The 27095-nt window shown below is 40.4% G+C and overlaps 1 pseudogene; it reads right to left on the reverse strand.

Moving 5' to 3' along the window:
- Positions 1-21921: 21921 nt before the first annotated feature.
- On the reverse strand, positions 21922-23441 carry LOC148912896 (uncharacterized; annotated as a pseudogene).
- Between the last annotated feature and the right edge of the window lie 3654 nt (positions 23442-27095).

Genomic DNA, 27095 nt, shown 5'->3' on the forward strand with positions numbered 1-27095 from the left:
ACTCTTTCCGGCCTTAAAAGTGCTAACGCCAACGCACCGTTTGGAAAGAGAACTCTGCAGTCAGGGTCACGACGCGCAAACTTACCACAGCTTCTTTCGCTGGAATGGTCAAAAGTGGGTACCTGAAGCCATCCACGACATACCTCCGGTGATACTTTGGGATGAGATTTGCACCGTTCCTTTAGAAATCCTCAAAGAATTCGTAGAATTCCTCCGTGGAAAGTGTCAAGTAATATTCGCCGGAGATCCCTGCCAGCCTTCTCCAATAGCCGGAGAGATGCCCCACGAATGGCTAAAAGAAATGGTAGACCATGCGGAGGAAATCAACACAGATTACCGCAGTAAGGATCAAATAAGAAACCTGAAAGCGGAATTAAGGGGCCTTAGTGATGCCGAGCAATGCAAGACACTGCGCAAACGCGTACGAGCGAAGTCCTACGAAGACTTCCTTTACACGTGGCATCCAAAGGATCTGGTGCTGAGCAGCAAACGTGCAGCACAGTCTCGCATACAAAAGGATTTGCTAAATATACACCGAGAGCGCTTCCCTACGCATCCCGTACCTGTTTGCTACAAACCCCACGACACCCGCATGCAAAAAAGAGACGTCTGGGTACCTGGTACCGACATCCAACTGCAGAACGCAGTAACGCATGACAAAGCCTGGGTGCCCATAGAAAAGGTGGAAAAAATAACCTCCCATCCAGACTGGCGCTTGGGCTATTGCATGACAGTCCACAGCGCGCAAGGGCTTACCATAAAAGAAACCTTATGGATCATAGACCAGCGGCTGTGTTGGAGCAACCTTATCTACACCGCCGTAAGCCGCGTAGAATACGCCAAGCAGTTGAAAAGAGCCTGGGGTCCGCAATTGCGTTACGACCGCACCCCAGAAGACATAGCCAAAGAAAACATTGCCAAGAAACTCCTTCGCTACAAAAGACACGACGAAGAAAAAAATATGACGTTCGACCTATGCGTGGACGACGTCTATAAGAAAGGGGCAAGGTGTGCCAAATGTAACATACCTTTACTATGGAGGTTTGACCCAAATGACGATCAGCAGTTCTCCGTGGATCGCATAAATAATAAGCGCGGGCATTGCAGAGGTAACGTAAGGCTGACATGCCTAGAGTGCAATCGGGCGCGTGGTGCTGCGCTACTCTGAGTCTTTGGGAACTATGAGCAGCTCTTCCTTGACAAATCCACGACTTGGGCCATCTAGGTAATACAACACAGGTTGCCCTTCCTTGGTGACGGACTTTGAAATCTCATACGTTTCCAAAGACCAGTTAGGATCCGTGGCTCTCTTACTGCCACCTTCGAGTTCCCCCGGCTGATAGAGGTATCTGACCACTATGTCGCGGGGGAGCTTTTTTTCCTTCAGTCCGACCGCCCTCGAACTTCTGACGTAGGACTTGTGCTCCACGTGTTTCTTTTTTATGGCATCCTTGGGTTTTATTCCCGTAGCCCTGGCCGCCTCGTTGTTCAAAGCCGCGACGACCTGGGGGAGCCTCTGGGTCCATTCCCTGTTGCGTTTGGAGGGATCTTCCAGCTCTTTCCAATACTGGTACCCAAAGAGGCGCTCGGCCAGGGTCTTATTGAATCTTTCGACGATGCTCTGACCCCTGTGGTACTCTGCTTCGGCTCTCCTAATTTTAGTGTCGTGGTCTTTCAGGGTCTTAGTAACCACGCCCATGAACTCCGTCCCCGCATCCACTTGCAGCAGCTTAGGCCATTTCAAGACGCGCTTATAAATCCTACCTAGGGCTTCTGCGACTTCCCCAGAATCCTTGCTGGTTATGGGTTCGGCGTCCTTGTATCTGCTTGCGATATCAACTACGGTCAAAGCGTATCTATAGGTCTTTCTTCTCACCTTATCGTGCGGCAAGAAAAGCAAATCTGCCTGATGAACTTCATTGGGGGTATTTACGGTGAAGCTGGGCCTGGGAATGTACTTGGGCACGGGAAGATAAACCTGCCAGAGGGTTTGTTTTTTTAACCAGTTCTTAGCCGTTTCTTCTGATACCCTGGCCGCGGTCGCGAGTTTCTTGATGGCCGACGCTCCTTTCCAATAGCCTTCAGGCCCATAGTAAATCCTTTTAAGTTTGTCCTCTACGCGGCCCATTATATGAATAGAATCGCGCTTTGCTTGATTCAAGCGAAGGATAAAACAAGATTGATCTTACGTCCGTTAAAATCCACCGTCTTTCCGTCCACCTTAATGGTGATGTTTATGCTTTCTACCAAATTAGACAAATCATAGCTTAAAGAAATGGGAGTGTATTCCACTGGGTCAAATGGATTACCTTTGGGCAGAAACTTGGACATAAGAGAAGACTTTTCTCCATTGTTGTAACTATGGACCAAGTCGCAATAGACTTCGTAAGAGGATGCGACTTTCCATTTTACATCATATGTACTGCCGCTATTTATCGTGGTACTAGTAAGGCCCAGGAGTTCTACCAATGGACTATCCTTTAAATTAGCGCTTCCACTATTTTTCTTGAATTTCATTTCATGGGGTAATCCTGTGGTAAGAGTATATCCATGCTTTGCTAGCTCCTTAGCCAGTGTTATGGGGGTGTAATGGGAATCTGGTAACTTTGGCTTTTGGGAATTCACAACGACAAAGCCATTAATCAAATTATACCAAGAATTGTACAAAGAGCAACTAACCAACCGAACCCTTTCCGCGCGGATGGGAGGATTCAGATAAGTGGTAAAGTTATTCTTGTCGCTTTCCAAAAAGACGATCATTATATTAGATACGCCAAAGCTACGCCTCCTGCCAGCCCTGCGACTCCTACAAAGACCAATTCATTGTCTTTTTGTTTCTTAGAAGGCTGATAGTAATTCTTAAACTGAGGCTTTCTCATTCTAAAGTCGGGGTGTGCTTGCGCATAAAGTTTAAAGGCGTAGTCTGTATTTTCAAAGTTCTTATCCGCCTGCATCTTGTCTTGGTAGTTCTTATCCAACCAATCCCTGTAAGCTTGTCTTTTTTCATTCCAAGCCGCCACGTCCCGCTGATATTTCTCCAGCGCTAAGTCGTGCCTCTTTCTTTCGGCGGCTAATTCTCCGCTGCGATCACCTCTGACTAATCTATCCAAATACTGACCACCATAATTAGCTCCAGTGAATGCTAAAGCTGCAATGACTCCACCTGCGATTAAACTAGCCATATATATTACACCGTAGGGAGGTACTTTTCCTTCCGTAGGTAATCCTTTATCATGATAGCCCCGCCTACGGCAGCGGTCATCTTAGCAAAATTAGCGAAGCTCTTGCTTGGGTCTTCAGTAAAGTCTTCTTTGAGCACTTTCTTACCTACCCAACCAATACCCGCAACGATGGAAGTAATAATAGCTGCTTCTTCAACAGTTTTCAACAACGCGGTCGACATTATATTACAAAGCGAGAAGGTTATTCCATTTCAGGGATCTTACTTTTTCTAACAGCCGGTTCCACGGGTGCGTGCACGGGCGCGTGATATGTTGGCGGTTCTACTTTTGGCTTCGTAGCCCGCCATTGTAAGTAAAGGCTGCCTGCTGCTATAGCAACTCCTAACGCGCCAATGACGTACCCAGGATTAATGAAGGATTCCTCTTCTTTTTTCTCCACCTTTTCTTCTTTTTTGGCTTTGTTCTTTTTATTCATCTCCGCGAGCTTCTTACCGGCGGCGACTCTGCCTGGAGATTTAACCTTGGTAATCTTCTGCTCCTCTTGGGGCTGCTCTACCTTCGACTCTGGTTCACTCATTTATATCTAAGGACTTGAAGGACTTGATAAGTACTTGACTAAGTACTTAAGGACGACTTGGAAATAACCTGGGCGCGACCTGACCAAGTACTTAAGGACGACTTGACTAAGTACTTGAGGCGACTTGATCAGGTACCTCAGCAAGTGCTGCCTGGAAGACCTTTTCGACTTCTCTGTCCTTCTTGAAGTCCTTCCAAGACACCAGTACCTCCTTCAAGTCAACGTGCTGAGCTACGTGCAAAGCCGCAGAGGCGACTGCCATTAACTTACCGCACTTCAAAGACAACCAGCCGCAGGTTATCTTAAGTTCTTGGGCGATGACATAGTCCTCGCTTATGTCCTTCTGTAGTTGCTCCACGTCGTCTATGGGCAGCGCAAGTCCAAGCAATTTAGTCGCAAGTCGGATAGCGGAGTCTGCTACGGCGTCCGTGGTCTTACTTGCAAGGGCGGCCTCGTACCTCTTATGGAATTTCTTGACTTCCTCTTCTGACAACTTATTAACCTGCTCATGGGTAAATTCCTTGCCTATCATTTCTTTACACTTCCCCGAAGACACAAGGATGTTAAGTTGTTCCTTGAGGTTACTTTCGTCTAACTGCGTGGGGACTTCCATCAACTGCTCAATCTCCATATATGTTAATGGAATACGGAAATCTCAAAGAGAAGATCATCTTGGAATGTTGGTGCGTCTTTAAATGCCGCATGTATTTGTGTAACTGTTCCTTGCTTATCTCGCCGCCGTAGTCGCTTAAGATGGTTTCCAGATCACTCCGACTCGGAGTGTAGAAGACGACAAGCGATCCTATGTTTTCCCTAAAAGGCTTAGAGACGCTGGTAAGCTGCTGGGAGAGCAACCAAACGCTGATATTGTCGTGTCTGCCGCTAAAGGCGAGCTTCACCAACTCCGAAGTGCGTCTTTTTACGTCGTCCCCGCAGGCAATGTCATCCAATATGAGGAGTGTCTGCGTATCTTTAGGGAATTGTTTGTGCCAAAACTTAAGATGGCTGGATAACTCGTTAGGGTCTAAGATATCTACGAAGAAGTCGTCATCTTTCACTCCTATGCCTTCCCAGGTGCGGTTATTCACGTAGGTGGGGCATAATAGCACAATATAGTCGAAGCGGTATCTAAAGGGTCCTAATAGCTGCTCCACGATGAACTGGGTCTTTCCGCAGCCGGTGGGTCCTACGATCAGAGCATTGCAGGGAATATGGTTCGGATCCATTATATATACGATGGACCCAGTGGACGCAGTAAGAAGGATTGCCGGCGACGCAAAAGATAAAAGAGACACCATAGAAATGCAAAGGGAGGAGATCGATCGGCTGAAAGAGCGCGTGCAGGAATTGTACGATGAAATGTGCGGTCTGAAGCGTGCAGAACGGTTTGGCGCGCTGATAACGATGGCAACGTGGGCTAAGGAGTCCGTTAAGGACTTTATGCGATATCCCCTGTAGAATGTTGACAATAAGGTTAAATCTTTGTTAAGGATGCCTGGAAACTATTTAAAAAGTGTCTTAGAATGTTGACAATAAGGTTAAATCTTTGTTAAGGATGCCTGGAAACTATTTAAAAAGTGTCTTAGAATGTTGACAATAAGGTTAAATCTTTGTTAAGGATGCCTGGAAACTATTTAAAAAGTGTCTTAGAATGTTTACGATAAGGTTAAATCTTTGTTAAGTATATATACTATTTAAAAAGTGTCTCAGAATGTTGACGTTTAGGTTAAATCTTTGTTAAGGATGTTAAATGGAGGCTAAGATATTGTTAAGTATATATGGACTGCTTGTTGTGTAAGAAGGTGTTCAGCACCAAACAAAGACTTCAATACCACGTTCGTCGCGGCGTTTGTACAAAGAAACCCCTTAGCCGCGCTTGTAAGGATTGCGGTAAGGAATTCAGCACCGTTCAAAAGATGCAACAACATCAGGATAAACGCATTTGTGGGCTTTGTAAGGACTGTAATAAGGAATTCCACAACCCCTTCGAAATGCAGCAGCATCTGAAAAGGGGCGTCTGTAATCGAACCAGACAGTGTAGTTTCTGTAATAAGATACTTAGTAGTCGTCAACGTTTGCAGACGCACCGGAAAACACATGAAGTGAATTATAGGTTTCTCTCCCGCGCTTACGACTTGGAAGGCGTGGATTGCTACCAATGTGCGGATTTGATGTGTCGCTGCCCGCATAAAGAGGATTACTTAAGGAATCGCATAGATTACCATAAGAAGATAGTCCGTACTTTCCCCTCTTTTGAACGCGCCCAAGGCGTTCCGTGGACTAAAAGGAAGTATTGGAGGCAGGAGTGCGATCGTTGTGGTTGTGTTAGAGAAGAGGAACATATCTTCAACTGTCTTAACAAAGATTTAACCTAAACATCAACATTCTAAGACACTTTTGAAATAGTTTCCGGGGTGTCTTAACAAAGATTTAACCTAAACGTCAACATTCTAAGACACTTTTGAAATAGTTTCCGGGGTGTCTTAACAAAGATTTAACCTAAACGTCAACATTCTAAGACACTTTTGAAATAGTTTCCGGGGTGTCTTAACAAAGATTTAACCTAAACGTCAACATTCTAAGACACTTTTGAAATAGTTTCCGGGGTGTCTTAACAAAGATTTAACCTAAACGTCAACATTCTAAGACACTTTTGAGGTATAATAGTAAGGTAGGGTTTGCGCAAAGAGTCTCAAATCCCATCCTTATTTTTATTTATTATTATTAAGGATAATGAATAATAATAAATAAAAATAAAGACCCCTTTAAAGGGGCCTTGCAGAGTCCCCTAAGTATATGGTAGCCTACTTCACGGCATTCTTTGGGGGCGCCCTAATCACCCTTTCAATATATGGACTGTATTACCTGCGAACTACCTGCCGACTGCATTACCCCTCGTAAGCCACCGATACCCAAACCGCGTAAAAAATACACCTGCCTTCATTGCGACAGGGTATTCTCCGAAGGATCCTTTGTGGGGCATTGGTGCTCCGCGGATCCTAAAGCGCAGCGGACTTTAGCAGACGCGCTTAACTACAAAGAGGAGATGGAGTGACTCTTCTTTCAATGTCAAACTTCCATCGGCCATTTACCTTACCATAGCTGCGTAAGTGGGTGAATTCCTCGCCCTGAATTACGTACCGCACGCAATCCGGCGCCCAAGGGGAATATTCCTTGCCTCCTAAGTCTTTGAGGACTAACCGTAAACGGTCGATGTCTTCGAAGACGACGTAATTTTTTATTTCGTATGCTTTACCGCAAATCAGGTCACGCCAGTGTATTTGGTTGACGATCATTATATCTATGAAATATTCTTAAATGCGTTGCCCTTGTCTCCGTAGTCTTGAAGCGTTTGCAGCACCACCGACAGGGAATACGGATGCCTTCCGCGTAGTTGCTAAGGGCACGACAGATGACGTCATAATCGTTGCTAACCATGGTCAGGTAACCATTCGCGTCATACTGCGAAATTATCTTGCGTTGGTCTGCGGAGAGTATGCCATTTCCTTTCGGCGTCTTCAATTCGATGCAAAGCCCTTCATACCTTAAATGCGCGTTCAGTATTAAGAGGTCGGGTTGACCCCTTTGATAACCCTTCTGCCAGCATTTTATGCGTTTGCTGTCAGAATCCTGCAATTCCCCTAAGCCGGGCGCTATGAGCATCTGTGGGTAGAAGCGGCGTATGTAGTCCACGACTTTCTTATGCAGGTCAAACTCATTTTCCATTTTGAAGACTAACTTGTTAGGACTATCGAACCGCCTTTCTATTTCATACTTACCTGTCTTTCTCAATGCGGGAAGAACGTCCTCGAGGACCCAATCCTGGAATGTCTCTGCCGTTGGCATCTTAGAGCTAAATATTAGTTGATACAACCCAGATTCGGTTACGTACAGGGAATTAGGCTGTGAATACGAGGGGAGGCGATTCACCTCCACTCTAAGTTCGCTAAGCTTTACCTTATACTTTTCACGAACATGCACCTTAATTGCATCTTTTGGGCGTTCGTAACCCAACGCAGCCGCCACTTCCTTTGCTTTGAAGTATAGTTTATCGCCTTGCACTATGCATTGCAGTTTGGTTTCGTTGTTTTCGAATACGCGAAGCATTATATACCAACGATATTTTTTTATCAAAAGGATGAGCGAGTGGATCAATACGCAACGCTCTTTAGCTGATTCATTTCTACGCTCAGTTGCGCGTCAGACACGACGAAGACGTAGCAGTTTATTTTGTCGCCGTCGCCCGCAGCGGCATTCTTGGTGCGCTTGATCTCCAAAGTGATGCCGTCCTGCGTATTTACTAGACGTAAACCCTGACCATGCAGGTCTTCGTCGTTAATGGTGCGCATATCAATCCACAGCGCATACTTATCCTTAAAGAATTCCTCGGGGCTAATTTGGTCGCCAAACTTGCGCATGGCCTCTCTGTACACGTCTGCGGGCTTTATCCCCTGGGAGTAAACCTTGTTTGGAACGCCGTTTATGTTGACCCCCACGTTAGTAATGTTGGGGTTGTGAAAGGCCTCTGAGTCGCGCTTACCGGCTTCGTAGGGTTTGGCAAACACCAACATCAGCCCCGTGAGACTTCTTCGGGGGAGGTTAATACTTTGGTTGATAACCTCATCCGTCTTATCCAAGAAGCTGAACGTCTTATACATCACTACGTGGTCGTATAAGAATGCCTTTCCGGAGCTGTATTCCATGCCAGCGCTACGGGCCAGCTCTTCGCTGTACACCGTTTCGTACTGTAGCTCTAAGTTGGTAATAGAGTATGGGGTTGTTGTGGTAAGTGCAGTGCTTAGCCCACCAATGATGTTATTAGCATCTGCTAAGGTTACTTCAAACTGTAACTCGGATAACTGTCTTGGGTAATACACACCGTGATTCGTGATTACTTCAAAGTCCAGTGGTATGACATACTTGCTACCATAGGCGGTCTTTATTCGCTTTGCGTCTGCCACTGCGGTTTCTCCGCTGCCGTCAGTAGGTTGCGTTTTCGTAGGTGTGCGGACCTTACGTAGAATGACACTACCAATTCCTTGTTCTATCCTTTGCGCGCGGTCAAAGGCTGTCAACCATAAGTCTTTGTACGTGGTATACAGATCGTACCTATTTAAGTCCAGCAAGGATTCCCCGGCGAACTTTACGCGCATCTTAGAAACAATGTTGCGACCCACGTCGTTAACGATAATCCTTTCATCTGTGGGGTCAGACTGCACCGCTAGGTCGAACCTTAAAGCCAAGGTGCCAGGAACTAAGACTAGGTTATCCGTTAGGCGGGGCACGCCTACGTACAGGGTTTCCCCTGGCTTAGCGCTGCTGGGGGTAAAGGTGACCCGGTGAAAGGTGCGTTCTGCTTTCAGCCCGCCAACCTGCTTAGGTAATACGTTGGGATTTAACTTTGAGCTTATCATATATAATGGAAGTAGAAGGTACAGACCCCGACTTCGATCCCACCACTGAGGAAGGTCAGGCTGACATTAACGACGGTGATGAAGAACCGCTGCTTCCCACCCAACAAGTCGACGATTCCCTAAGGGATAGGATTGCAAAGGCCCTAAGACATCCCAAAGCACGCGAGTACACGTTTCCGCGTGAGCACATAGAGCTTCAAAACATGGGCGAGCCGGAAGCAGCCGCGCGGGAAACCGTAGAGTGAGCAACGCAAGAGCTAACGCAGCGCTATTCCCACTTTGATGCTGACGACGTAAGGCTCACAGAACGCGGAAACAAAGTCCTCATAAGCGTTCAAGACCTGAGATTTCCTGACAAAGACCGCTGGACGAAACCACAACCCCTCTTTGATGAGAATGGTGACGTTAGGGGCGACGTCTCAAGATTAAAAGGCTTTCAGCAGGCTACTAGGAGCATGTTAGAAAGGTTGCAAACCCTGAATGAAAAGGTTGCGCTAGAAAAACGCGCTGAGGAGCTGCAAAAAACGCTAAAAGAAAGGGAGGTAGAATACGCAAAGCAAACTCAGCTAATTGTCGATGCTGAAAAAAAGTTCGGTAACGAAAGAATGGTAGAAATGAGGAACCAGTTGGATAAAGCTTTGCGCGAAAGGGATAAAGCACAAAGGGACTTGGAAGAAGCTAAGAGCTCTGGGGCCTCGGTGGAGGCGCTGCGGGAAACGCTGGAAGAAAGGGAGGAAGATTATATGAAGCAAAATCAGCGGCTTGCCGACGCACATAGGAGGGAAGTCGAATTTAAAAATCAAGAAATAAGCGAGCTGGTAGACCAAAGAACCCGAATTCGACGTGAAAGAAATCAAACTCAAAGGGCTCTTAACCTTGCCCTGCAGGAGTTGGATCTAATTAAAGACGATACCGATAACCTACAAACTACCATAGCTGGCTCTTTGGTGGAACGGCGACGGTTAATGGCTGAAATTAACACCAAGGAGGAACAAATCCGGCAAAGAGATCAGGCCATTGAGGACCTGGAGGGACAAATAGAGCGGCAGCAAGAAGTAATCGAGGACCAAACTCGTACCGAGGAAGAAAGGGAAGCAGCTCAAAAGGAAGTAGATACGCTCGAAATACGCCTTGCGGAATTGTGGGCTCAAAAGGAAAACCTGGAAAAGGAGCTGGGGCTTACCACCAAGGAAAAGGTAAAAAGAGCCCTTTTGAAGTATGGCGTTCCGCTGGCGTTTGCGGTTGCTATTAGCACCGTAGTAGGAGTTATCCTATCCGCGCTTAAGGCTACGGGCGCGGGCGTAAAGAAATTAGGCAATGGGCTGACGGACTTGGGAAAAAAGATGGCAGCCGGCATTCCTGGGCTGATGGGTTCGGTTGTTTCCTTGGCACTTAGGGCCGGCGGTGAACTGTTGAAGTTCGTGGGGAATAACATTTGGATCTTGGTCGTCGCTATTGGAGTGGTACTCCTGAAGAAGATGAAGGGTTGATCTTATCCTTGTGTATTACTGGGGGCTTATCGTCGTCGGGCATCCGAGGCATCCTCGACTGGGGATAAGTAAAGATAGTATTCGCGCCGCCTTGGTAATGCGGAACTAGCGGTATGGCAGTCATAGTGCTAATGGGTTTATGATTATAAGCAGAATTACCCGGTACAGAGGATTGCGTTGCAACAGCATTTATTAAAATGTAAATGTTAAAATTGCTTTCTGCGTAAGTATTAATCTGAAGCTTTGCGTATCGACAATTAACTATCATATGAAAAGTTATCAACGCTATGTCATCTAGAGTATCTCCGGGTTCGTATGAAAAATGAACTGGATCTCTATTATTCTTTTTTTCCCTGTAAGGTGGTAACGTATAATTATTCTCATCTACGATTCTAAATCCAATGGCGTGTTCCTCCTTCACGCTAACGTGAATATTACATATAATCAATGCTAAACCTCCAGCCTCCACCCACAATCCAGTGTCAACCCAATCGTCAGTGTGTAAGTACACCTTTTCCTTCAAATAATAAAGAAACCAATCTTCCTTCACGTGTGGGTTCATATATACTAGAGGCTCATTACCGTTAAAGTGCTAATGGTGGCGTGGTTATATCTTTCATCCCTTTGATTTTCTATACTATTCACGCAAACGCTCCCGGTGTTATCTACGCGCATTTGTAATTTTACGGATCCATGGCAATCGGTAACCATATGAAAAGTCCAAACCGATAAATTCTCGGCGCTACTAGCATTTGGCTCTACGGAGAAATGCACAGGCTCCCTGTTATTATCTTTCACACGCATAGGCTGCAGTATGCCGTTGTCATCCAGGAACCTAAAGCCCACGTTGGCATGACTACTCGTACCAATGCAAATACTGCAAAGGATCAACTTCTTTCCCGAGTAGTTCAAATTCACGGACATCCCCGTGACATCAACCCAAGATGCTTGGGTATATTTTTTCTCGCCTGTGTAAGTCGTATAAACACAATCTACTCCAGCTACGTAGGGGTTGTTCATCGCCATATATAATAGCTCAAACCAATGTTTGCGACTATTAGACCGGCTTTTAGTAAGTTATGGTCATATTCCTCAGGCGGCATAACCTTCTTTACTGGTTTCTTTGGCGGCACGTACGCCTTTTTTAATGGTTTTTCTACCTCTTTTTTTGGTTTCTCTACGAAGTGAGTAATGCCCTTGGTCATGTCAGAGTTCACGTCATTCACCCCAAACTTCATATCCTTAGTAGCTCGCTGCAGCTTGTTGTTATAACCCACAACGGAATTGGTGTTAATAACCAAATTACTTGGCATTAACCAACAACCAGGCGACAAAGCGTAATCCAGTCGCACTTTAGACTGCTGCACTGCAAGTTGATATCTCTGCACCGATTTAGATATGTCATTTTCTATTATTGCAGACTCAAATAAAGTTAGGAATTCTTGTTGCGTTTCCTGTGAAGCGCCTTGGGATTCAACAATGGGGTTGCGGGTATTTACCTGCGCTCCCAGGATGCAGTACACGAATGCTTCTATGCTACGGTTAATCCTGGCTAGGTTTCTTAGACCTTTTCCTTTCATTAACACGAACGGATCCCAAGTGCCGGGGTAGTTCGTTTGAATTCTAGTAATTAATGAATTATTGCCCTTATCACCACCCATATCGCTAAACTCTAACTCATCACTTGGATATTCCTGATGCCCGTAGTCGGCCGGCTTCTCACCATTGGCACCCCAAACATAAACTATACCCAGCCCATGCGTCTTACCCTCCTTATAACGAAAATCTTTTTGCTGTGGTTTGAACTCATTAATTAACCTTTCCAGGGCTGCGGAGTCGTAGCGGTTATTCATTGGATCAAATGCCTTATCTCCCGGTAGGGGTACGTTAAGCTCCTTCAACAACCTCCTTACCGTAAAGGCAACGTGAAACCGCATAAATGAAATGTGAAACATGTCCGCGGCAACACCACAACCTTTAGTGGCAGCCCAAATAGCAAAGTTTAACTGCTGTGGCCAATACCGCATGTTGGGTCCTGCTAACCATTCCCTGGCCTCTTTACCTGACGTATGCTTCAACATCGTATTCTTATAGATATTTCTTACTACTATGTTAAATGATTGTTTACCCACTGAAATCTTCAGGTGCGTTACCAATTTTTCAAAGTTGTTTACACCACCTTCGGCATCGTAAAATGGGTAATCTTCCTTGGTCATTAATAGATTCCTTGGAAAATTAGGCGGAGCTTCCTGATGCACCGGCGTAGGCTTGGGTACCGGCTTTGGCTTTAAGTCCTCATTGCTGTACATCCTGGAGCCTTGGTAATAAATCCCATCGGGTCTCCTTTCGAACTTACTAGGGTCTGCATGCGGAAACATCTTCCTAAAGGCCCTCCAGTTGTCGTGATGTGGCTGCTCCTCAATATCATTCCCAAAAGCGTCGTACATTAGTATATATAATGGATGTTATACCATCAGCACCTCCACTTTATCCTGAACTTCCTAAGGAACCTAACGAACTAAACGGCGAAAACTTTCGTCTGAATAAAGCAAACTTAATCCTGGCTTACTTGGAAGGGCAGACAAAACACTACGAAAAAGTCCGAAAAAAGTACGTCAGAGCCCGGAGTACGCTACATAAGATTTCGATAACTTCAGGATCCATATCCGTTGTGTTAACAGGCTCCGGCGTTGCTACTTCGCTTACTGGACCGGGAATAATCGTTGGAGTTCCTTTGGCCGGCGTTGGGGCAGCCTGTGGTATTATTTCTGCTGTTGCTACGGGCATTATGAAGCAGTTGTCAAGCAAAATATCCAAGCACGACACGACAATAGCTCTGTCAAGGGCTAAAGTAAATACTATTACCGATCTTGTCTCAAAGGCTTTGCGTGACAGAAAGATAGACGACGTAGAATTTTCGCTTATTCTGGCCGAAGAAGACAAATACGAGAAATTAAAGACGGACATAAGGAATAAAAAAACAGTCGTAAAAGATCTTTCCGAGGAATCTCGCAAAAAGATCTACCAGGAGGCAAAAGAAGAGCTTCAAAGAAAGCTTGCTCAGTAAATATCGTGACAGGGTTCTATTTACATATCGAACGCCGGCTGTCAGGTTCATATGCAAATTAATTTCACAAAATATTACACAAAATATTACACAGCCTGCATCGTTTTCACAAAATATTACACAGCCTGCATCGTTTTCACAAAATATTACACAGATGTGAAAAAACTTGTGTAAAATCATCGCCTGGGAATCCATCCTAACAGGGGGTGGTTGGGGTCTATTTTGTAAAATATTTCGTAAATTACGTCAGGGTAATAAGGAATATCCTTATCCAGCCGACAAAACATCCACTCAGCTCTGCTCATATCAGAAACCTCGGGAATAGACTTACCGGTAATTTCAGACAAAATGTAAGAGATGTCTTTGTAATATTTTCCTAGTTTTAATTTTTTCAGCGTTTTCCGTAGACTTTGCGGGGTTGTCTCTTCTAAGTGGTCTACGATTTTCTTCTTTACTTCGTTGTCTAAATATACCGGTCGATAACCTTGGATATGACTCATCCAGTCCCTAAAGTATTTTATTCTTTTGTATGGGGTCTTCTTACGACCTCCATTGGCGTAATACTGCTCTCTGGTAGCATTTGGTACGGCATTACGAATGTTTTTACCACACTCGTAACACTGTGCTGACGTGTCGTCTTCTATTTGCATTTTCTTACCACAACACCAGAAACCCTTGGGCTTGGGTATGTTAACTTTGGATCTTAGGCAAATTATACAGAAGTCATTGGTGAACTTTTTACATTCATGCATCGTATATCCGACAAATATTTTAACCTCCGTTTGCGGTACCCAACACAGCAGCAGTAAGGACACACCGCGGGAAATCCCGTAAATCTGCTGTACCCGCGTTCGGAATTCCGCGGGTCAAACCCGCAAATATACGGCATCGATCGCGAGTCCCCCTTACTGCTGCTTCATCCTATGACCAATGATTTAGTCCAAACTAGAAAGCACACAATGAAGAAGATAAAACATACCACCAAGTTCGGGGCTTTCTTCACTACTGTCTGATAAACCTATAAAAAGGATAAAATAAATTAATCCTTGATATGCACTTGTTATCTGAATAACAAATGATTTCAAAAATATATAGCTGGTACAACTAAAAAATTAAGTTCTTAGAGTATTGGAATCACATACCAATGTTATCATTATCTCCATCATCTAATTCTCCATCATCTAATTCTTCTAAATCACTGGCATCTACATTATTACAATACAATAGTTATTAAACTATGATATATGTATAAATCATTATCTTTCTAATGGATCCAAAACAATGTCATGGGGATTGCTAGCTGCTGTTTCCTATATATGTCCCCTCCTTAAAATTCCTGGGCTACCAATTTGAATCTAAAGGAATAACATAACATGAAAAAAAATATTTAAAAACTTTTTTCATCAATATTCATTTATTTATATGGTTATGAATATATGGATAGAACCATATCGAAAACACCTAATACATACATGTTAAATTTGTCTTGGCTGCTAATTTTCTTAGGCCAGGAAAACACTTTAATGGTGAACCTGCAAAAGAACACAAATGTAGTCTCGTAAACCAAAAATTAAGACAAACAAGAGAGATACAAATATAACTGGTTCATTATAATCTTAATACTGTCAGTTTATCTCTTTGAAAATAATTGAAGATATACTCACTGATAACACTCTTTGCAGCTGTGGCATGCTTCTTTATTTCAGTATTCTTAGTCCTTTTGCTAACTACAAAGTTGAAAGATAGATACATGTAGCATAATAGGCAATTAATTATAAATAAGTATTATATAAACTCCAATGAAATATCAGGTGATCTCTCGCGCGAAAAATTGATATGTTCACACGTGAAAATAACATGTTATTTCACATGTGAAAATAACACGTTACCATGGATACTCCATGCAAACACACGCTTTGAATGTGCTCGCTTGTTGAAAATGGCTGAAGCAAACGAACCACACTGGAACTTTGATATCTTGAATGAAAACCCCGAAAATACTAAATCAAGATTCGCTACAGTATCTCGGGAAGACGTCGACAATCTCATAGCTAAAGAAGAGAACGAAAATACAAAGAAAAAAACCGCCTATGACCTGAACATCGTTTTGAAGTTTCTGCTAGAGGAGCGAAACGAAAGCCGAGATTTGGAGAAAATCCCGCCAGAGCAGCTGAATGTGTACCTTAGCGAATTTATTATTGCTGCAAGGACAAAGAAAGGCAACGACTACGAACCATCATCTCTCAGAGGAATATTATCAAGTATTGACAGATACCTGACTCGAAAAGAATACGGCAAAAGGCTATTTTTTGACCCGGAGTTTTCGAGGTTGAGGGACGCTCTGAAAGCCAAGCAAAAGAAGCTAAAAAAGCAAGGTCGAGGAAGCAAACCCAACGCAACAACTGCTTTAACAGACGAGGAGATTAATATTCTTTTTCAAAAGAATGTTTTGGGAGCCAGTTCTCCACAAGCGTTGTTGAATTCAGTCTGGCTGAATAACATGATTCACTTCGGTCTCAGGGGTTGTACAGAACAGAGGAGCTTGTGTTGGGGCGACGTTGCTTTAGAGACTGATAGTCAGGGGAAAAAATATCTTGTCCTTTCAGAGAGACAAACAAAAACAAGACAAGGTGATGATCCTAGGAATGTCAGGACAGTAAAACCAAGAATGTATGAAAACAAACAAGTCACAGCCGAGCGAGATCCAGTGAACATATACAAACTTTACCGAGACAAGCGGCCAGAAATAATGTTGAAACCTGATGCTCCAATTTATCTTTCTTGCAAGTACTTCAAAACATCTATTCAAAGCAAAAATAGTGAAAGCAATTGGTTTAAAGCACAGCCCGTGGGAGTAAATAAATTGAACAGCATGTTGAAAGACATGTGCGACGCTGGTGGAATTCCCCGCAAAACAAACCATGCTGGACGAAAGACGCTAGTGCAAAAATTACAGGATAGTAATGTCCCCCCAAACCAGATCATTCAAGTAACTGGATACCGAAACCTGCAGTCAGTAAATAATTACAGCAGTCTCCGAGAGCGACAAATGGAAAATATTTCAAACATTCTGAGTTCAAGTACAACAAACCGCGAGTGTTCAGTCGCACAACGATCAGAGTTTCACACAGCCGAAGCACAACATTTCTATCAAGCAAGCTCATCAACCTCCTCAGTCCAAGAAAACCAACTTCAAACAATGTTTTATGGAAATACAATATCTGGAGGAATTTTCAACATAAATATGGCACCATATAGCAGCCCTCCAGTTGAACCGAGAAAGAAGTTTCGACGAGTACTTCGTATTGAGTATAGTCGGATAGCGGCAGCAGCCAGGAAAATTAACTTAGCTTAACTTATAAACTTTACATTCAAGTTTAACCTGGAACAGTTTGCAATATTTCGCGATTTATTATAATTTTATCTTTATTTATAGTCAGAATTATCATATTTCTTGTCTTATTGATATTGTCTTATTGACAATTTTATCCTCAATAGTTTAGGATAGACAGTAAGAAATTGACATTGAATTGCTTATGTTTTGACGCATCTATTTTAAAATATTCAGATTTGTTTGACATGCATTTAAGAATAAAATGTTTGCTTTTTCATTGGAGTTTATATAATAAACAGAACATTACATGGGCGCTTGTAGATACGGATTTTATCTTCTCGTGTTCAATCGATATCTCACTCGTTCGCTGCGCTCACTCGTGAGATATCAAATTGAACACTCGAAGATAAAATCCGTATCTACGCGCGCCCATGTAATATCCTCTATGTATTCTACAAGGAATTTTATTTAAAACATTTTAAATAAAAAAAAACAACTACTTACTGATAGTACTCTTTACAGATGCGGTCCTATTAGTTTCTTTTGCAATGTTTTTGGTACTTTTTCCAGCTGCAAAGTTGAAAAAAAGATAGCATAATTAGCTATAACAAAGGCTCATTTTTTCTCATTTCTTTAAGAAAGAGGGAGGAAAAAAGCCTTTATATAAAAAATACATATATATATAAAATGAAATATAAAAAATATTAATAAAAAAATAAAAATTTATACATACAGGATAATGTTTGATTTTTGTTGCTTGATGTCTGACTTTGGCCACTCATAGAGTTTGGTGATGAACCTGCTGCAAATAAATACATTATAATAATTATCAGGTGATTATTGAAAATCTTTCACACTGATTGGTCGAGAAACTCAGATTATCACATGATAATCACCTCCATCGATAATAATAACATTGACCTCTAAATAATTGTTAAATATTATTATGTATATTATTATGTATATGACCATAACTTTATAATTTTCGTATTTCTATTGTGTTTTTTTTATTTTGTGATTATCATTTGTTATGATTATGCTTTATGTAAAACAGGGCCCCTCTGGTACAAACTTATATCTTGCTTATATCAAGCTTGTCATAAAGAGAAACGATTTAGAAATAACTAAAAAATTGAAATACTTAATATCAACACTTATTATTTTAGTTTTATATTATTTTGTTTATAGTGTCTTAGTAGAATGTACGAACAAAATTATTAGTCAATTAGTAGTTAAATAGACAAAAAAGGACAGTGGACTTTAAGGTTTATTAAACATTACTTAGTCTGATATCTATTTCACAGGTTTAATGACTTCACCCTATAAGCTTGAAAATAAACTTTATTTTTATCTGATCTGAGCAAACTTTAATACGTACACGAATTTTTTCGGCTTCCTGACAGCCATGGTGAACCTATAAAAAATGGAGACAAAATCATAAATGTATAAAAACAAGAACAAGAATGTATATATAAATGAAAGTGGAGGGCAATAAAAATTGAAATAAAATGCTTTGGCAAATAAATAAAAACAAGTATGAGTGATCATGGCTTCTTTGCATATAAGACGGTTTTCATCACTACAATCCACTACTGTAGAAGAAATTATCACTTGAAATTGAACCTCGTTTTCGTTTCCACAGGAGCCCCACTGCAGTGTCTAACAAAAACAGTTAAAAGGTGGAATTCAAGGCACCATATTTAATATTAAAGTTATCCCTGTTCATACTCTTTCAATAAATGTAAAGTCTTTCGTTATTTTCTTGAAATGATGAACGCGCTAGATTTTTTTAACCGGATTTCATTATTATATAAATGTTTAAAAAATTCTAGTTATAACTACAGTACTTATATATAGTTTCTAGATATATGAAATTGTAAAGTAATTTTAAAATGTAATCCTACTATGATGGTAGCATACAGTGGAGTATGTAACATCCAAGTACTGAAAGCACAAATGAACTATGAAAGAGCTGTAACCGTGCCCAATGTAAAGAAACCGCTATAACAAACTGAGTGTGACGAATAATTCAGCCTGCTAACCTTTACAACCTACTTCCATTGATTGCGGTGTTAGATATCAGTGTAACTGATATGTATATCAAAGATATATATATATGGATATCAAAGTCCATGGTTTTCTTTACATCACACATATTCATAAATATATTGATCATACCTTTGCTATTTTTCATGTAAAGGTAAATCCTTGGCGATTTTGTCCCTTTAAACAATTGTAGCAGCTCCTTGGCGTTAGGGAGATATTCTGACAGCCTTGTAAAGATATTCCCGCGCGAGGTTGTTCTGAAAACTCTGATTCTAATGGAAAGGAGAAAATAAGTATTAATATTCACGAAGTTTTTATCAACTAAAAGTAGTTTTGGAAATGAAGAATTGAATTCACAGTGACTTACTGGTTACGTTCTTTGCTTTGAAGACAAGGGAAAACAGCTCGAAGCTGGTCCATTAACATCTCGGCTGTCCATAATGTATTAATCCCTATGTACCTGGCTTCGCCGCTCGTCTTCATGTCTCCCCACATAGAACCCCTTGGAGCAGAGACAAATTTCTTTTTTGTTACAACTATCCATTTCATCACCGTTTTTCCAATGGGTTTTTTAGGCGGCGAAAAATCCACTGCGTCATCTGAGCTAAAACCGTCCATGCTTGTTGGTGACTATACGACAGTGAATTAGGCGGTACACCTCTGCTTTAATACATTGACACATTCCAGAACTTCCTGTTTATTTTCGTTGGGAGTAGCTTTCATGAAGGAGTTGAGAAAAAAACTTATGACATCCGGGAAACATGATCATCAAATTTTCAAATCAAATATTGAAAAGCCATCCGTCAGTGAAATAGAACACGCCCGAGAAAAAATATGTATAATATTAGCCAATGCTTCAATATGGGAAACGAGGAGATGTACTTATCGCTGGACCGATGTATCATTTACAAAAACAAAGCAAGATTAAAAACAAAATACCATACATACATACAGAACTAAACTAACAAAATAACCGAAATTAAAGTGACTTCACACTAAGAGAGGGAAGTGTCGAAATACTTCTAACAAAGACCCTTTGTTCTGATTGTCTTGCGTCAAACCTTTACCCCGTGGGAAAGCTGAAAACAGTCTTTTGTAGCTGCAAGTCCTCACAGTAGAGAAACCGCATAATTCTTCAATATGGAAAATATTTGTCCATACTTCAGAAAAGCACAAGACAAACATAGAATAAAAATGTGAGTATATATCCCTTTACTCTGAACCAGTATATCATGATCAGTTCAGTTATAACTGTTTTTAAAAAGTCTTATCTGCGGCGATTGACATACATGTGAGCACGGCGTAAGTCCAAGGAAAAATAATTTATTTTAAAACATCTTGGTACAAAGTATCGAATATAATGGTCAATACTATACGTGTTTATTTGTATTAAAATTATTATTGTTGAACTTCCCCGGAACATTATATTTGAACCAACGAGGGAGACTCTACTAGCTAGAACTTTTGGCAGTGTACTCTGCAGGACAGAGAAATGCGTGATTGAGAGTGAAAGTTTATAGAATCTAAAATCACTGAGAAGTTCTTCTTTTAACTTAACTACTATTTTAGGAGTGAGGCTATGGAACATTTAATGTGTTGCGAGGAACGGATTGGTCCTTGTGACGTACCACTGTGCACCTTCCATGGTAACTCCAAGGAAATGGAGGTGCACGCTAAAAATTCTTTTGCCCACCACAATGTCTTGCTGGTCAAGGCGCACGAAGAGTTATTGTACCAAATAAAGTTTAAGGTAATTAGTTTGTAATTTCGTTTGCTATTTTCTTCACACCACTGAGGTTACGGCTTCAATGCGAGTAAATTTTCATAATTCAGCACAGGTCGCCCAAGCTCTGTATCTGGTAAGATAGTATAAGAGAACGTAAATCGAAAACATAATAAAGATTCAATGCAATCGTCTATATCATTTTCAACCATTCCTTTTCTATCCGATAGAAGCGAATTGGTCAAGGATTGAGCGAGTTATATAGACTTTTCAAAATGAACGCTTTCCCCTGCCACTAAATAATTGGCCTCATAAAAATTGATATTCAGAATAACCTCTAAATACATCTTTTTCCGGTCTTTCAGCCAGCGGATGCTGGAAAGCGATATGTGCCTATACCATGTGGTATGTGGTCCACCTGCTGGACCATTGACAACTTGGCTCTGCATATGAGACGCTCTAAATGCGTTTCACTACGGAGTCCATTATTTGAGTCCATTATTTTTGAAATTAAAATGTCCAAGCCTTGTACGTTATGTAAGTAAGTCTATCCATGGTAAAACGGTACCATTAATTCGCGACAGTATTTTTGAGTATTACTTTTTCTTTATTCATCAATTTAAATAAAGATACCATTGTGTTACAATTAATTATTTTTACAGAACATGGCTCGCTTTCTACAAAGTAAAAATATTCATTGAGTGAAAGCTATTCGGTTTTTAACTCTTACATTATGCATAACTATAAGTATGAAGCGGCCGGACAAAGAAGAAATACTGCCAGTTTAGAAATTGCAAAAACATTTGAGAATTAAAGCGATAATTATTTCAAGCGTGAGTGGAACAGCTTAATTATCCTCGCAGGATCCTTCAAAACATTTATGTTGCTAGCTGTTATCTATACTTTTTATTCTTGGAAACAAGTACCACTAGAACCGCAACTACGCTTCGCTCATGTGAAACTGCGATATACACTCTATTGAATGTTTACTTATTTATGTAGCCGCAATCAAAACTGCGCGAAGGTGACAGTATTTCTTATTTGTTTCTCGGCGTATTGGTAAAATAAAAAATGATAAGTGTTATAAGTCAAACAGAAACAGTTGTAATGAACTTTAAAGATATCGATGAAAATAAATTAACTAAGCGTTCATCATCTTTTCCGTTCCACTCTCTCCACATTCTTTCGTTCAAATAACGTTGCAATTCGTCCCGCGAAACTCCCATCCTTTGCTTTTGTTTCAACTTCAGTTGATTCCATTTGGATTCAATCGTTTGGGTGTGGACCCCAGTTGCAGGATCTACAAAATTGAGTGAGTGGTTAACCACTTGGTGGCTTGCCACTTGCGAAGGTAGATGTCTTTCCAATTGTTCGTAGGCCCCCCAGTCGTCGGTGTGTACCACGCTTCCAGGCTTTAAACACCTCTGTAATATGGGCAACAAGCATTCGCGGTTTCGTCGTTAAACCACCTGGTAGTAGCCTCTGGCCGGTTGGTATTCAGTGGTTATCACACCAAAGACCCACGAATCCTTTGCGAGACGACCCCTGTTATACTAAAAAAAAGAAAAGAAATGAATATGATATGGGTTAAGAAATTACTGTAATATAGAGAGTTAACATGAAAACAAAAAACACCTATACATAAAAATGGAGCGGGGCACTGTGTGATATGGAAATAAAATTATTTGAAACATTAGTGAAAAGAATATTTTTTATATCTATTTCCGCGACCTGTTAGGCGGAGCGTAAAGTTTGATATCGTTTTTATTCACGAGCGAGTCTAGTAATTTAATAGTTTGTAATATATAAAGGCAATTTACGATGAGCTACTTGAATCTTTTACACATAAGTACGTGGAAAATACTAAAAACATACCGGAGCCCACCCAAATTGCTTTCACTGAATTACAGCTTACCTTTCGCTTATGGTTGAATTTACTCTCGTCGCACTGAACCACACAGCCTGGTCCACCAAACGGAAGGAATGGGGCGTATTTTTCGATCTCATTGGTACAGACGTCTTGCAGGACTCTAAAAAACTTAGACACCAAGTTCATGCTCAAACCCAAAGCAGTGGCAGTGTGTTTGCGGCTATCGTCTTGCGCCGAGTAAAAAAACATAAGCATGGCATCGCCCAAACATATCTTCGAAAAGAGCGCAAATATGCTGTTTTTTCGGATAGATCCTGCAAATCACAAACAATCGATGTTCAACAGGGATTCAAAAGTTGTTCTTCAGCAGTAAGTAGTAGAATGTGGAGGGCCAGAATGACAAAAAAATGTGACTAAATTTACAACGCTAAAAAAATATAAACTAATCTTTACGATGAAATAAACTTTTTTATAACATGCGTAATATGCGTAATGATGAAGTAAACTTTATATAATGCTTTGAAAGGAAAGTACCATAAAACATTTGCAAGACATTCAATACTTCGATACTTACCACACGTATCCGTCTATGTGTCTGTCCGTTCTTCTGATCATGGACATATTATTATTGCAATCTCCACAAAAAAGGGGATTGGCAATTAAGGATCTTCTCTGAAGCCATGAAATTATTTCGCTCTTCGTTTTTCGTTTAAGACTGGTGAAATATTGAATGTTCATTTTGTCGAGTTGTGTCCACTGAAGCAGTTATTATACAGTGATCGTCAGTAGTTCGCATGGAAACCTTTAAAATTCATACTGAACGGCGCAGTCCAATGAGATAAGGCGACATAGTTTGTTGCTAGGGAACGTATCAACACAAGCATAATACTGATGCGTATCAGCAATAAAAGCCAAAAAGCTGTGTATATATCCGAACTTAAAAAAAATATGACACATGCGATTTCAAAATGTAATATGAAATTTGAAAAAACCCAGTTGGAGTTGAACCATAAACAGCAAAAGCAAAACATTAAAAAATATATAGGTAATGATAAAATGGCATGGCGTTTGGCCGGTCATTATTTCTCAACTAATAGAGCTTGCGAAAGTTACTTCGAAGTCTTTGTTTACGAAACAAAGCTACCGGTATATCTGTTACGTTGTTGTCGTTGAGTTGTTCGTAAGCCTAATAAACACTAACTTCGAACCAAGGAAATTTCCTCAAAAGTCATAACGAAGGAAATAACGAAGATTAGTTTAATAATTCCGATAGGATACAGTAAGCAAAACTTCCAAACACATAAATGTAATACTCAAAATTAAGAACCAAAACAAAAGTGATAGAGACACAATTGTTGTTAATTAAACAAAAAGACAATTGTGATTAATTAAACGGTTCTAGCTTAAGACAAAAAAATAAAAAAAAAAAAAAGCAAAGACAAACAAAAAAAAAAAAAGACATTCGCAATGCTACCAATAGAATCTTAGCCGTTCGCAGCTGCATGTTCCTTAAACGTGCAGACAGGAGAGAGGAAACGAAAAAACTTAACAAGTATGAAAATAAAGTTACAATCAAACGTACGAAAAATAAACTGCACTAGACGCTGAATAGAGTGTGTGCGGCCGTGTGACTCAAAACTCTTGAGATATGACTAATAATGAAACAGTCGCCATGTTGGTTGAGCAAAACTGTGAAAACTTATTCCAAACTTATGCCATACTGATACATGAAACTTTAACCACACCTTTTTTGTTTATACTGCGTTCTCGTTGCAAAAATGAGGGCGTATGTATGCATCATATTTCTATCTCTTGAGATAGTCATTTTTGAATTCAGGAGAAGAACGGAAGGATTGAGACGTTATATTATTATTATCAAGATATTAGATGCTCCAATTTAAAATTCAAAGACAAGAAATGCCTAATCAAATGTGTGCTGAGAAAAATGGAAATGAGGAAATATAACTCAGCACAAAAAATAAAGCCCGAAAAAAAAAGATAAAGCCTTTAGTCTCTTGCTTTCTTTTATATATTGTCCACAACAAGTCTGTTTATCGTTGTTACACTTTGTTCCACTAGTCCAGCATACAAATTTCATTTTTCTTCTTATCTTTTTGCCGTCACTGCCACATTTATAGTTTTCATTTCACACATTCAGGATCATTACTAATTGTTTCTTAAATCACACGAGAGGATTACTTCCTCGATTTCCAAAAAGCCTCCTCGATCGGGATCTCTCAAGGATTCTGGTCATCAAGTCCCGTTTTCAAAACGAGTCTCGATTTTCAAAACGTGTCTCGATTTTCATGAACGAGTCGATCTGTCAATAATAGAATCGAGAGATACGAGATACGATCCCGATCGAGGGAGGGTAAACAAAACAGATATAAATGAAACTAAAGAAGGAAAAATAAATAATAAAAAAAAATACATACGCTATTTGAAAAAAGTCATACAGCTGTATACGAAAGCATATACGGACGCATATATTTTATTATATATATATAAAATCTTTATATAATATCATATAGAAAGTAAAATTAAATATTTCCATTATTTTGGCCCGTTTTTGACGTAAATTATGGAGGACCTATTTTCCCCTATTTGAATATTTTATCTTTTTTTACATATTATTTCAGAAACGAGTGTAAGTGGGTCATTAGGCTTTCCCGACAAACACGAGATTTATGAACAAACTAACAAACGAACGGACGAACGAATAAATATGGCAATAGATATGTGGAATAGTATTCCCATTGATCTCAAAACACGTAAGAATACTATTTAAAATTTTTCTACTAAACCAGGAAAGGTCTAAACAACTCAAACAACATTGTTATTTTCTTTATTAACTTCACTTGACACATAATGTAGAATATTTCCCTAATAGTAGTTACTTATAGTTACTTACTTATTTACTCATATTTATTTGTTATAGATATTATTAGTCCTAAAATGCATGTCAAATGCTCTTAACCTACAAAATGGCAGCAAAATACTGGGAGAAAACGAAAACCTAACCTCGTCTACATAGTAACCTTTCTCTATTTATAAAATAACCTTTAACTTTATGTATGACGAACATAAAGAGCAATAAAGTTTCTATATATAATGTTCTCCACTTCTTTTTTTCTGCTTTCTTTCTTTTCTTTTTCTTTTCTCTTTCCTTTTCCTCTCTTTCATCCATCTCCTTTTTCATTCTTACCCTTTCTCTCTTTCTTTTTCCTCCTTGTTTTGAGGACTTATTAGAGTTTAAGAAAAAAGTTTTTTTAAGTCACACGACGCTCTGGTTTAACTATTGATCGTGAAATGTATGTGGAACAATGTAATCTTGTTAAAAACCTTATTTCTGAAGCTAAAATGAACTACTGAAGCTGGTACTGACAATTTTGCTCTTTTGCGTTCGATTGACCGAGTACTTCATAGAATACCTAAAAAAAGCTTCGACTGGCATTATTGTTTATGACTTGTCAACATTGATAGTGTGTCATCATTTAAAAAGAGTCTAGACTTAGGTCTACCCCAGAGATCAGTGCTTGGGCCTATTCTTTACCTGTTATACACCTCGCCGAGTTTCTAGTATTTTCAAACAGCATGAAATGCGTTTTCGTTTTTATGCTGATGATACACAAATATATACAACATTATCTGCTAACAACAATACTTATGACATGCAATTAATCGCTTGCAAAGAGTAAACAACTGTCAGTCTTGTGGATGTTGATAATTGGATGTCAATCATTGGATCATCAAGATGAAACTGAACAAAGATAAAACTGAACGTCTTGGCTTCTATTTAAAATTCAACAATCAAATATCCTTTCCTCCAATCTCCAATTGGTTCTGATATTATTTCTCCGTCATCCCTTACAAGAAACATTGGTGTAATGTTTGTCTCAACTCTTTCCATGGCTCCTCATGAAACAACTATCAAAGTCTGCTTTTTACCACTTCAAGAATATTTCCAGAATACGAAGATTTCTTTCTTTCACTACAAGCCACTGAGAAACTGATTCATGCTTTCATAACTTCGAAAATTGACAATTCTAACTCTCTTTTGTTTGGTCTTCCTAAATGTTCCATTGACAAGGTCCGACTATTCAGAATGCTGCCACCCGACTGCTAACACTCTCCAGAAAACACTATCATAGATCACTCCAATTTTAAAGAATCTTTACTGGCTACCTGTATCAGAACGTATAAAATACAAGATCTTATTGCTCACTTTTAAAGCTCTTCGCCATCAGTTTCCAATCTACATAAAGAGTATGATCGCTACCTACAAACCTGCAAGACACTGTACATAACGTATATTTCGTCGTAAAGATTAGTTAATTTTTTCAGCCTTGTACTTTTTTCACTTTTTTTCTGTCAAACTGTCCTTGAATTTAA

This window comes from Actinia tenebrosa, unplaced genomic scaffold (assembly GCF_029948245.1).
Source record: "Actinia tenebrosa isolate PJP-AT-01 unplaced genomic scaffold, QUT_ActTen_1.0 PGA_scaffold10__47_contigs__length_13832649, whole genome shotgun sequence".
In the NCBI taxonomy this organism is placed as follows: domain Eukaryota; kingdom Metazoa; phylum Cnidaria; class Anthozoa; order Actiniaria; family Actiniidae; genus Actinia; species Actinia tenebrosa.